Raw genomic sequence first — 13,311 nt, 5'->3', positions numbered from 1 at the left:
AGGATCTTAGCTGTAACGTGACATTTACTAGGGCTCCAATAGGCTCTCAGAGCCCGGGAAAAACCTGAACGATGACGAGGCAGCGTCAGGCTGAAACACATTATCGCCTTTTCCAAGTGGCCCATCAGAGGACAATGGAATTAGGCGCGTGCCCGATTCGACCCCTTGCAGTATTTTCCTTCGGCTGTTTAGCTAATTGCAGATTCCCGGTCGGAATATTATCGCTTTTTTACAAGAATAATGGCATAAAAATTGATTTTAAACAGCGGTTGACATGCTTCGAAGTACGGTAATGGAATATTTAGAATTTTTTTGTCACGAAATGCGCCATGCGTGCGACCGTTATTTACCATTTCGGATAGTGTCTAGAACTCACGAACAAAACGACGCTGTTTGGATATAACAATGGATTATTTGGGACCAAACCAACATTTGTTATTGAAGTAGAAGTCCTGGGAGTGCATTCTGACGAAGAACAGGAAAGGTAAGACCATTTTTGTTATAGTAAATGGGATTTTGGTGAAGGCTAAACTTGCCGGGTGTCTAAATAGCTAGCCCTGTGATGCCGGGCTAACTACTCAGAATATTGCAAAATGTGCTTCATCCGAAAAACTATTTTAAAATCGGACATATCGAGTGCATAGAGGAGTAATGTATCTATAATTCTTAAAATAATTGTTATGCTTTTTGTGAACGTTTATCGTGAGTAATTTAGTAAATTTAACCTCTCTACGTAACAGCCAGTTGAATCCTGTGGCGCGATTTTCAAAACCTTTGAAATGCTATTACTTCAATTTCTCAAACATATGACTATTTTACAGCTATTTAAAGACAAGACTCTCGTTAATCTAACCACACTGTCCGATTTCAAAAAGGCTTTACAACGAAAGCAAAACATTAGATTATGTCAGCAGAGTACCAAGCCAGAAATAATCAGACACCCATTTTTCAAGCTAGCATATAATGTCACAAAAACCCAGAAGACAGCTAAATGCAGCACTAACCTTTGATGATCTTCATCAGATGACAACCCTAGGACATTATGTTTTACAATACATGCATGTTTTGTTCAATCAAGTTCATATTTATATCAAAAAACAGCTTTTTACATTAGCATGTGACGTTCAGAACTAGCATACCCCCCGCAAACTTCCGGCGAATTCACTAACAATTTACTAAATTACTCACGATAAACGTTCACAAAAAGCATAACAATTATTTTAAGAATTATAGATACAGAACTCCTCTATGCACTCGATATGTCTGATTTTAAAATAGCTTTTTGGTGAAAGCACATTTTGCAATATTCTAAGTACATAGCCCAACCATCACGAGCTAGCTATTTAGACACCCGGCAAGTTTAGCACTCACCAATATCAGATTTACTATTATAAAAGTTTGATTACCTTTTGTTGTCTTCGTCAGAATGCACTCCCAGGACTGCTACTTCAATAACAAATGTTGGTTTGGTCCAAAATAATCCATCGTTATATCCGAATAGCGGCGTTTTGTTCGTGCGTACCAGACACTATCCGAAATGGTAAATCAGGGTCGTGCGCATGGTGCAATTCGTGACCAAAAAAAATCTAAATATTCCATTACCGTACTTCGAAGCATGTCAACCGCTGTTTAAAATCCATTTTTATGCCATTTTTCTCGTAAAAAAGCAATAATATTCCGACCGGGAATGTCCATTTAGCTAAACAGAGGAAAGAAAACAAAGCTTTCGGTCGACGCGGGCACGAGCCTGAGTCTCACAGTACTGTAACCAGCCACTACCCAAACGCGCTACTTTGTTTCAGCCAGAGCCTGCAAAGCCACGATTCAGCGTTTTGCCGCCTTCTGAGAACCTATGGCAGTCGTTGGAAGTGTCACGGGACAGCTAAGATCCTCACTCTTCAATAAACAGAGACAAGAAGAACGACACCTTGTCAGACAGGCCACTTCCTGCATGAAATCTTCTCAGGTTTTTGCCTGACATATGAGTTCTGTTATACTCACAGACACCATTCAAACAGTTTTAGAAACTTTAGGGTGTTTTCTATCCAAAGCCAATAATTATATGCATATTCTAGTTACTGGGCAGGAGTAGTAACCAGATTAAATCGGGTAAGTTTTTTATCCAGCCGTGTCAATACTGCCCCCTAGCCCTAACAGGTTAAGAATTATAGATACAGAACTCCTCTATGCACTCGATATGTCCGATTTTAAAATAGCTTTTCGGTGAAAGCACATTTTGCAATATTCTCAGTAGATAGCCCGGCATCACAGGGCTAGCTATTTAGACACCCAGCAAGTTTAGCCTTCACCAAAATCAGATTTACTATTAGAAAAGTTTGATTACCTTTCCTGTTCTTCATCAGAATGCACTCCCAGGACTTCTACTTCAATAACAAATGTTGGTTTGGTCCAAAATAATCCATAGTTATGTTCCAACAGCGGCGTTTTGTTCGTGCGTTCTAGACACTATCCGAAATGGTAAATAAGGGTCACGCGCACGGCGCATTTCGTGATAAAAGATTTCTAAATATTTCATTACCGTACTTCGAAGCATGTCAACCGCTGTTTAAAATCAATTTTTATGCCATTTTTCTCGTAAAAAAGCGATAATATTCCGACTGGGAATCTGCAATTAGGTAAACAGACGAAAGAAAATATATCACTGGGTCGAGTCGGGCACGCACCTAATTCCTTTGTCCTCTGATCGGCCACTTGGCAAAGGCGATAATGTGTTTCAGCCAGGGGCTGCCTCAATATCGTTCAGCTTTTTCCCAGGCTCTGAGAGCCTATGGGAGCCGTAGGAAGTGTCACGTTACAGCTAAGATCCTGACTCTTCAATAAACAGAGACAAGAAGAACGACCACTTGTCAGACAGGCCACTTCCTGCATGAAACCTTCTCAGGTTTTTGCCTGCCATAGGAGTTCTGTTATACTCACAGACACCATTCAAACAGTTTTAGAAACTTTAGGGTGTTTTCTATCCAAAGCTAATAATTATATGCATATTCTAGTTACTGGGCAGGAGTAGTAACCAGATTAAATCGGATACGTTTTTTATCCGGCCGTGTCAATACTGCCCCCTAGCCCTAACAGGTTAATCATATTATTTCCATTACAATCCACCCTATTGGCTAAATATTTCACATACACATTAACACATCTATTTTTATTGGATTCAGAAATGTCACACAAAATCAAACTAGATCAAAGAAAACGAATACATGTATTTTCATTACATACTTATCAATGACTGTTCTAAGCCTATGTCCAGTCAGGATTAGGATTTTTGCTATGACCTTCATTTAGAGAAACAGTCTTCCTAAACATGGGCTCCTCGTAATTGAATGAATCCTGCACCAGGCTCGGCGGTAGGTATTTGTCATCCCACTGGTCTGAACTTGGAATCGGTCTGTATCTCACCATCTGCTCCGTCATCGATCTCTCCAGAGCCCTGGAAATGAGACCTCTCGCACAAGGGACCAAACAACAACCACATAATATCAACACAGTCATACAGGTGAAAGCAGCCCACAACACAGTGATTACAACCTTTTTCCATTTTCCGAACGTACTATCAAACATCCCGTGAGTGCCGTGTCCACCCTGGAATTTTCTGCTAACTCCTGAACTAAATTGTTTAGACCGACCAGGGCCTTGGTCAATAATCCATCTGGAGCAGTGTTCTCAGGGATGAAAGTACAGCATTCAGATCCGAACATCACACACACACCACCCTTTTCAGCCAGAAGCATATCCAAAGCTATTCTATTCTGCAATACCATCAAAGTGGTCGCAGCTGTCTGTTCTGCTAACCCTTGAATTGCCTCTCTGGTATAGTTGATGAAACGCTGTTGGTTATAATAAATGTAATTTATCCAATCCACATTTTTATTGAGAGTTGACCACCAAAAAGACTTGATTCCAATCCAGCCCATATCTGATTCCTAGCTTTAAACTCATCAGGCACCCCCCTTGGAACCCCAATGCTATCAATATAAATTCTATCCTCAAAGGACCCTGACGGAGCACTCCTCCCCTCTCTTTCACCTGGCACTAGGTCTTTGTGTTGTATAAGGGTGAAGGGCATGCCTAACTGTACCAATGCACAAATACCAGTCCAATTTGCAGGCAGGTTTGGCCACAGCTTCATACCTCCACAAAACCACCAGACATCCGCTCTCGGCCTTTTTATCTTACTAAAGTCCTCGGAACTCAACCACCCAGTCAGGTCCCTCATTGTCTCGTCCGTTGTAACATTCTCTGTCCTATTGCATGTTCTTACTTCCCCTACGTTCCATCCGTGTGTGTTGTGTCGAGCCACGCAATAATAGTCTCCTCCTGCGACTATGAAAGGGGGAAGTCTGGATCTAATGGGCACATAGGATACAGATAATGCAGATCAGTGCAACTGTCTGGCTTCCTTGCCTTCATGAACAGCTTTACCATACAGGCCATTCCCCTTGGTAAATTAATTCCATCGAGTAGAAAGGGGATGGTTGTCAACTGAAGTTTGGCTGTTGCGCAGGCATAACCTTCTTCTTTAGCTACTGATCTAGCTGTATACTGAATCCATTCCAGCCATAGGTTGGAATCCCCAAACCAAGTCTCCACCTCAATCACTTCCTTAAGATCTTTCGTCTGAACTATCCTCACCGGTCCTTGGCTCTGGATGACTACACGGGTAATGTCCGTTTTATCAGGGGTACTACTGGTATTCTGGCTGGCAGTAGAACCATCTCCTGTCCTAACCTCTACTACTCGGAATGGTACCGCAGTGTCGACAATGGTCTGGTCAAGGCCAACATACCATAACCCTAAATCCTCTTTATTTATGCTTTTAATGGTCATTCCTATCTTCAAGCAATACTTCCCTTGCTCTGGATTGCAGTCAAAAACCCTGGCCTTCACTATACTCCATCTGTTTCTATATTGGGTGTGTGGATTGACATAGCCTTCTCTCTCTGTGTGAGCTATGATTCCATGAGTTACACCGGGATCTACACAGATATCTTCCCCATGAAGTCCGAGTCCTAGACTGCCAGGAGGTTAGGGACCCCATTTGGTCTGCATAGAACTCTATTGAGACATCCTTCCCTAACTCTGCTCTCACTTCCTTTTTATCCAGATCGAGTGACCTTTTGTACCTAGGCCATAAAAACTCCTCATCTTCTACACTATGGGTCAAGTTACCACTTTCTGACTTCTCGAGTGGTTCATGGTGTATTAGGAATATGGCTTACACAATCAGACAGCTCAGACTGACCAGTACCCCTGTAAAGCCCCACCCCCTCCCGGTGAATATATCACTGGCTAGAGGCTAACCCAAACTTTCACTTCTATGAACGCACACAGTGAGTATCGGGCGGGTTAGGGAATCTTCGTTAGAGAGGTAACCCCCGAACCTTATTGGTATTCGGTTCTTCTCCTAACTCTGTGATTGTTCGACAGTGTCAGTGTGTCTTACCCTCCCGCATTGTGTGATATGAACCCAGGTAGCTCTTTCAGCTATTCTCACCGCGAAGGCTATTACCAGGAACACTTGATATGGGCCCTCCCACCATGGCTGCTTCCAGTTCTTTTCTCCTCAGGGACTGGATCCACACCCAGTCTCCTGGTTGGATTGAGTGAATCATCTTCTACTGTAATTCACCTGTTGGACACAAAGTCTCGGACATACGGGTTTGGTTAACCATGTGTTCTGTTAGTATATCTTCAACTTCTATGTCTACCTGTTCTGGCCTCCCTAACTCTGGCATTCTATATGGTTTACCTGATCAGCTAAAATGTAATCCATTATTTAAAGAGATAGATCCTAGTAAATCAACTACCCTAATCGTGTCCAACCAGTAAGTTGGGACCGCTTCTTCCCATTTAATATACTTATCTATAAAAAAAAATGTTTTTTTAAGTAGTTCGTTATCCAATAGGCCACAAAGTGTTTCCGAACCTGCTCTACTATCCCCCCTTTTGACACATGGCTCTGCCCAAATTTTCCTAAATTACTAATAATTACTTTTAATAAAATCACAAATTTGACTTCAGGACTACTTATACTAAAATAACTCCTTTAATTAACCCCACATCAATAGGTCCTTGGGACCCTAACATGGAGGGTACCGCTTTTAACTCTTCTTCCTGTTCCTAATTTAAAAACAAATCATCCTGGCATTAATCGGGCCCCACGTCTAAGTGGACCCCAGGTTAAGTTCTCACTTCTACAATTCAGTTTGCATCTATACCTGCCTAAAACTTAACTATGCTGCTCTCCACTCAGTAACTGTTATCTAACAATTCTGTATCACTTCTATCTTCTCTCAATCCTGACTTATTATGTGATTCTTACCTTCTGCTCTCTATCTTGCGCTCCTCCTGGCCCACCCTTTTGACACAAGGCTCTCATGTATTTTAGCCTGTTTAGGATAGGGGGCAGTATTGACACGGCTGGATAAAAAACATACCCGATTTAATCTGGTTACCACTCCTACCCAGTAACTAGAATATGCATATACTTATTACATATGGATATAAAACACCCTAAATTTTCTAAAACTGTTTGAATGGTGTCTGTGAGTATAACAGAACTCAAATGGCAGGTCAAAACCTGAGAGATTCCTTTACAGGAAGTGGCCTGTCTGACCATTTCTTGAACTTCTTTTCCATCTCTATCATTTACTAAGGATCTCTGCTCTAACGTGACACTTCCCACGTCGTCCATAGGCGCTCAGAGCCCGGGAAAAAACAGAATGTCGTCATTCCAGCCCCAGGCTGAAACACATTATCGCCTTTCTCAAGTGGCCGATCAAGGGACACTGGGCTTATGCTCGTGACCCCGACCGCCCCCGCCTTTGGGATTTTTTCCTCTGTTTGCCGAAAAGGAGATTCCCTGTCGGAATATTATCGCTTTTCTACGAGAAAAATGTCGTAAAAATTGATTTTAAACAGCGGTTGACATGCTTCGAAGTACGGTAATGGAATATTTAGAATTTTATTGTCACGAATTGCGCCATGCGCGCGACACTTCTTTACTATTTCGGATAGTGTCTGGAACGCACGAACAAAACGCCGCTATTCGGATATAACGATGGATTATTTTGGACCAAACCAACATTTGTTATTGAAGTAGCAGTCCTGGGTGTGCATTCTGACAAAGACAACAAAAGGTAATGAAACTTTTATAATAGTAAATATGATTATGGTGAGTGCTAAACTTGCCGGGTGTCTAAATAGCGAGCCCGTGATGCCTGGGCTATGTACTTAGAATATTGCAAAATGTGCTTTCACCAAAAAGCTATTTTAAAATCGGACATATCGAGTGCATAGAGGAGGTCTGTATCTATAATTCTTAAAATAATTGTTATGCTTTTTGTGAACGTTTATCGTGAGTAATTTAGTAAAATGTTAGCGAATTCCCCGGAAGTTTGCGGGGGGTATGCTAGTTCTGAACGTCACATGCTAATGTAAAAAGCTGGTTTTTGATATAAATATGAACTTGATTGAACAAAACATGCATGTATTGTATAACATAATGTCCTAGGGTTGTCATCTGATGAAGATCATCAAAGGTGAGTGCTGCATTTAGCTGTCTTCTGGGTTTTGGTGACATTATATGCTGGCTTGAAAAATGGGTGTCTGATTATTTCTGGCTTGGTACTCTGCTGACATAATCTAATGTTTTGCTTTCGTTGTAAAGCCTTTTTGAAATCGGACAGTGTGGTTAGATTAACGAGAGTCTTGTCTTTAAATAGCTGTAAAATAGTCATATGTTTGAGAAATTGAAGTAATAGGATTTTTAAGGTTTTGAAAATCGCGCCACAGGCTGCCAGTGGCTGTTACGTAGGTGGGACGAATTCGTCCCGCCTAGCCCAGAGAGGTTAAACAGCGGTTGACATGCTTCGAAGTACGGTAATGGAATATTTAGACATTTTTTGTCACGCCATGCGGCATGCGCACCACCGTGGATTACCATTCGTACAGTGTCTAGAACGCACAAACAAAACGACGCTATTTGGATATAACTATGGATTATTTGGGACCAAACCTATATTTGTTATTGAAGTAGAAGTCCTGGGAGTGCATTCTGACGAAGAACAGGAAAGGTAAGAACATTTTTCTTATAGGAAATGTTATTATGGTGAAGGCTAATCTTGCCGGGTGTCTAAATAGCTAGCCGTGATGGCTGGGCTATGTACTTAGAATATTGCAAAATGTGCTTCATCCGAAAAGCTATTTTAAAATCGGACATATCGAGTGCATAGAGGAGTAATGTATCTATAATTCTTAAAATAATTGTTATGCTTTTTGTGAACGTTTATCGTGAGTAATTTAGCAAACTGTTAGTAATTTCCCCGGAAGTTTGCGGGGGGTATGCTTTTTCTGAACGTCACATGCTAATGTAAAAAGCTGTTTTTTGATATAAATATGAACTTGATTGAACAAAACATGCATGTATTGTATAACATAATGTCCTAGGGTTGTCATCTGATGAAGATCATCAAAGGTGAGTGCTGCATTTAGCTGTCTTCTGGGTTTTGGTGACATTATATGCTGGCTTGAAAAATGGGTGTCTGATTATTTCTGGCTTGGTACTCTGCTGACATAATCTAATGTTTTGCTTTCGTTGTAAAGCCTTTTTGAAATCGGACAGTGTGGTTAGATTAACGAGAGTCGTGTCTTTAAATGGCTGTAAAATAGTCATATGTTTGAGAAATTGAAGTAATAGGATTTTTAAGGTTTTGAAAATCGCGCCACAGGCTGGCAGTGGCTGTTACGTAGGTGGGACGCAAGCGTCCCACCTAGCACATAGAGGTTAACAGTTTCATTAATTCATTGTAATTAACTTAATCATTATGACACACCCCTCTCTATTGTCATTGGTTGCACTAATTGCACTGTTCGTCTACATAACCTGGTTCAAGTATTGATGACATCACCCTGTAGAAGGCACAGTGATGCTGAAACGTTGGTAAATACCCAATAAATGACTGGGAGTTTATATATGGAGTGTGGGACTCTCTTTATTTTGATAGTTTATAACTCTTATGAATGTTCCATCTTTATGTGTTTTTCAGGCAGCCTGGGAAAGAACTGAAAAAATCAAGACAGAGACACCAGAAAGACCCAAGAAGACTTGGACGCAGCATCAGAGGACAGAGAGGGATGTTCAGAACTCACTCAGTCTGGTCAGTTGGTGAGGGTAGACTTGGAGGCTGCTTACCTGACATGGAGGAAGTCCCCCCTCCTCTCCCCTAACTTCCCTATACCCCCTCCTCTCCCCTACCTTCCCTATACCCCCTCCTCTCCCCTACCTTCCCTATACCCCCTCCTCTCCCCTAACCTCCCTATACCCCTCCTCTCCCCTACCTTCCCTATACCCCCCTCCTCTCCCCTACCTTCCCTATGCCCCCCCTCCTCTCCCCTACCTTCCCTATACCCCCCTTCCTCTGCCCTACCTTCCCTATACCCCCTTCCTCTCCCCTACCTTCCCTATACCCCCTCCTCTCTCCTACCTTCCCTATACCCCCTCCTCTCCCCTACCTTCCCTATGCCCCCCTTCCTCTCCCCTACCTTCCCTATACCCCCTCCTCTCCCCTACCTTCCCTATACCCCCCTTCCTCTCCCTACCTTCCCTATACCCCCTCCTCTCCCCTACCTTCCCTATACCCCCTGCTCTCCCCTACCTTCCCTATACCCCCCTTCCTCTCCCTATCTTACCCTATCCCCCCTCCTCTGCCCTACCTTCCCTGTGCCCCCACCTCCTCTCCCTTACCTTCCCTATACCCCTCCTCTCCCCTACCTTCCCTATACCCCCTCCTCTCCCCTACCTTCACTATGCCCTCTCCTCTCCCCTACCTTCTCTATGCCCCCCTCCTCTCCCCTACCTTCCCTATACCCCCCTCCTCTCCCCTACCTTCCCTATACCCCCTCCTCTCCCCTACCTTCCCTATACCCCCTCCTCTCCCCTACCTTCCCTATACCCCTCCTCTCCCCTACCTTCCCTATACCCCCTCCTCTCTGCCACCTTCCCTATACCCCCCTCCTCTCCCCTACCTTCCCTATACCCCTCCTCTCCCCTACCTTCCCCATAACCCCCTCCTCTCCCCTACCTTCCCTATACCCCCTCCTCTCCCCTACCTTCCCTATACCCCCTCCTCTCCTCTACCTTCCCTATACCCCCTCCTCTCCCCTACCTTCCCTATACCCCCCCTCCTCTCCCCTACCTTCCCTATACCCCCCCCCCCCCCCCCGTCCCCTATTATGTTGGACCATCATGTTTATTTGTTTGAATCTTGTCTTTGTTTGTGATTAGGTTAGAAGAGAATGACTCCTCAACCCAAGAGGCCCTGGAGCAGCTGTGATCAGGTTAGAAGAGAATGACTCCTCAACCCAAGAGGCCCTGGAGCAGCTGTGATCAGGTTAGAAGAGAATGACTCCTCAACCCAAGAGGCCCTGGAGTAGCTGTGATCAGGTTAGAAGAGAATGACTCCTCAACCCAAGAGGCCCTGGAGCAGCTGTGAGTGAGCATCAGTGTGGGAGCATTTGGGAACATTTAAAGAAGGTGTCACGTACTGACCAGTATAAGGGTTATTTGTGTTTGTAGTTTGGTCAGGACGTGGCAGAGGGTATTTGTTTTATGTGGTTCGGGGTGGTGGTTTGCTTAGAAGGGTGTTTGATTTATTAATCCCGGGTTTTGGGTTATGTTCTATGTTTTTTGTATTTCTATGTTCTCTCTAGTTTAGTATTTCTATGTTAGGTATTTGGGTGTTGGACTCTCAATTGGAGGCAGGTGTTTGTAGTTGCCTTTGATTGAGAGTCCTATATATTGGTATGTGTTATGTTTGTGTTTTGTGGGAGATTGTTCTGTGTGCCTTGTGCCTTACCAGACTAATTCGTCGTCGTTGTGTCTTTTTGGTGTATGTGTTTATTTTTGGTTCACCTTCTTTGCCAATTAAATAAAAAAAGAAGATTAGTGCACATTTCCCCGCTGCGTCTTGGTCCGCTTTATCCGACAGCAACCGTTACAGAAGGTTCCTGGCAAAGAGGATTGACTGTTACGTAAAGGGTCAGAGCCACTGAGTGGACAAAATATTAAGGATACCTTCCTAATATTGAGTTACGCCTGGTCAGTTTGTCATGGAAAGAAAAGGTGTCCTTAATGTTTTGTGTAAATTACATAATAATTATACATTTATGGATTGTTTTATGTAGCCTATTGTTTTCTTTTTATTCAACCTGCCATCTACCCACCTGGGGACTGCGGGTTATGAGAGAACCCCCACATCACTAGCTTCTCTTTATTCAACCTGCCATCTACCCACCTGGGGACTGAGGGTTATGAGAGAACCCCCACATCACTAGCTTCTCTTTATTCAACCTGCCATCTACCCACCTGGGGACTGAGGGTTATGAGAGAACCCCCACATCACTAGCTTCTCTTTATTCAACCTGCCATCTACCCACCTGGGGACTGAGGGTTATGAGAGAACCCCCACATCACTAGCTTGCATGTTCTGCAGCCTTGTAAAGATAAGGAGGGGACGACTGGGAGGCAGGTTGGCATTTATTGTCATGAATCTTGCCCTGGAGGCAGGTTGGCATTTATGGTCATGAATCTTGTCCTGGAGGCAGGTTGGCATTTATTGTCATGAATCTTGTTCTGGAGGCAGGTTGGCATTTATTGTCATGAATCTTGCCCTGGAGGCAGTTCAGCAAAGTATTCCCTAGCTGGCACAGGCACAAAGTAATACAATCAGATTTTAATCCTAATCTCATTCCTAACCACACTGCTAATCCTTCCCTTAAATTAAGACCATAAAACATTATTTTCCACAGCCATTTCTGACTTTGCAGCTGACATATCTAGAGGAAATCGCACAGGTCTGCCTCCAGGTCAAGATTCATGACAAACGTCAACATGAGACAGGGAGAAGCAATGTAAAAATCAATAACGAAATTGTTTTCACAATTAACATGCTTTTTCTTGTTTCAAATATGTTTTATTATGAAAAGTACAATATATCCATGTATACTTGTACAACTATGGAGCGTATGTCCACATATAATTGTACAATTTGTTTTTCCAACATAAAAGACAAGAAATGATCACATTGGTATTTTAACGTTGTTATTGTAAGAGTTTAAATGTTTAAACAGAGGATACATCTAAAACAGGATAAAACAAGTGCAGTATGTTGTGAGAATGTTACTTTAACGTCGACTCATAACGTCACACTATAACTTCATGGGAGTCTTGTGGAAAGACTGCATGTTGTTTTGGGTGGATTGAGTGACGTCTTCATCAACATTTTGCAGAATATACCGGTAATATTTTCACCTCTTGTCGGCTGCAGACATTCATAAGGAGTTCCAGTAGTTTATTTGCCATTTGCAGGTATTAAAAGTAATACATACATTGTAATTCCTTGTTGGATCTCTCTCACATACAGGACAGTACATACCAGAGGAGGCTGCTGAGGGGAGGACGGCTCATAATAATGTCTGGAACAGAGTGAATGAAATGGAACACATGGAAACCACGTGTTTGATACCATTCCACTTATTCCACTCCAGCCATTACAAGCCTGTCCTCCCTAAATAAGGTCCCACCAACCTCCTGTGGTACAAACACAAACAGTAAAATATATCATAAAAAATGCAAAGTGGTAAAAGATCAGAAAAGGAACCCAAAAGGTTCAGTCATGTTGTAATAGTCTGATGACAACAGTTTAGGTTGATGATTTAACAGGCAGATAGAACTGGGATAGAAGCTGTTCTAGAACCTGTGGTCCAGAAACTGATTTAACAGGCAGATAGAACTGGGATAGAAGCTGTTCTAGAACCTGTGGTCCAGAAACTGATTTAACAGGCAGATAGAACTGGGATAGAAGCTGTTCTAGAACCTGTGGTCCAGAAACTGATTTAACAGGCAGATAGAACTGGGATAGAAGCTGTTCTAGAACCTGTGGTCCAGAAACTGATTTAACAGGCAGATAGAACTGGGATAGAAGCTGTTCTAGAACCGGTGGTCCAGAAACTGATTTAACACGTGTGAGTGTCCAGTGTGTGTGTGTGTGTGTGTGTGTGTGTGTGTGTGTGTGTGTGTGTGTGTATGTGTGTGTATCCAGTGTGTGTCCAGTGTGTGTGTGTGTGTGTCCAGTGTGTGTGTGTGTATCCTGTGTGTGTGTGTGTATCCAGTGTGTGTGTGTGTGTGTGTGTATCCAGTGTGTGTGTGTGTATGTGTGTGTGTGTATCCAGTGTGTGTGTGTGTGTATCCAGTGTGTGTGTGTGTGTGTGTGTGTGTATGTGTGTGTGTGT

The sequence above is a fragment of the Salmo salar genome, unplaced genomic scaffold (assembly GCF_965601325.2).
Source record: "Salmo salar unplaced genomic scaffold, fSalSal1 ptg000721l, whole genome shotgun sequence".
NCBI lineage: Eukaryota > Metazoa > Chordata > Actinopteri > Salmoniformes > Salmonidae > Salmo > Salmo salar.
Note: the sequence above shows the minus strand (reverse complement) of the source record.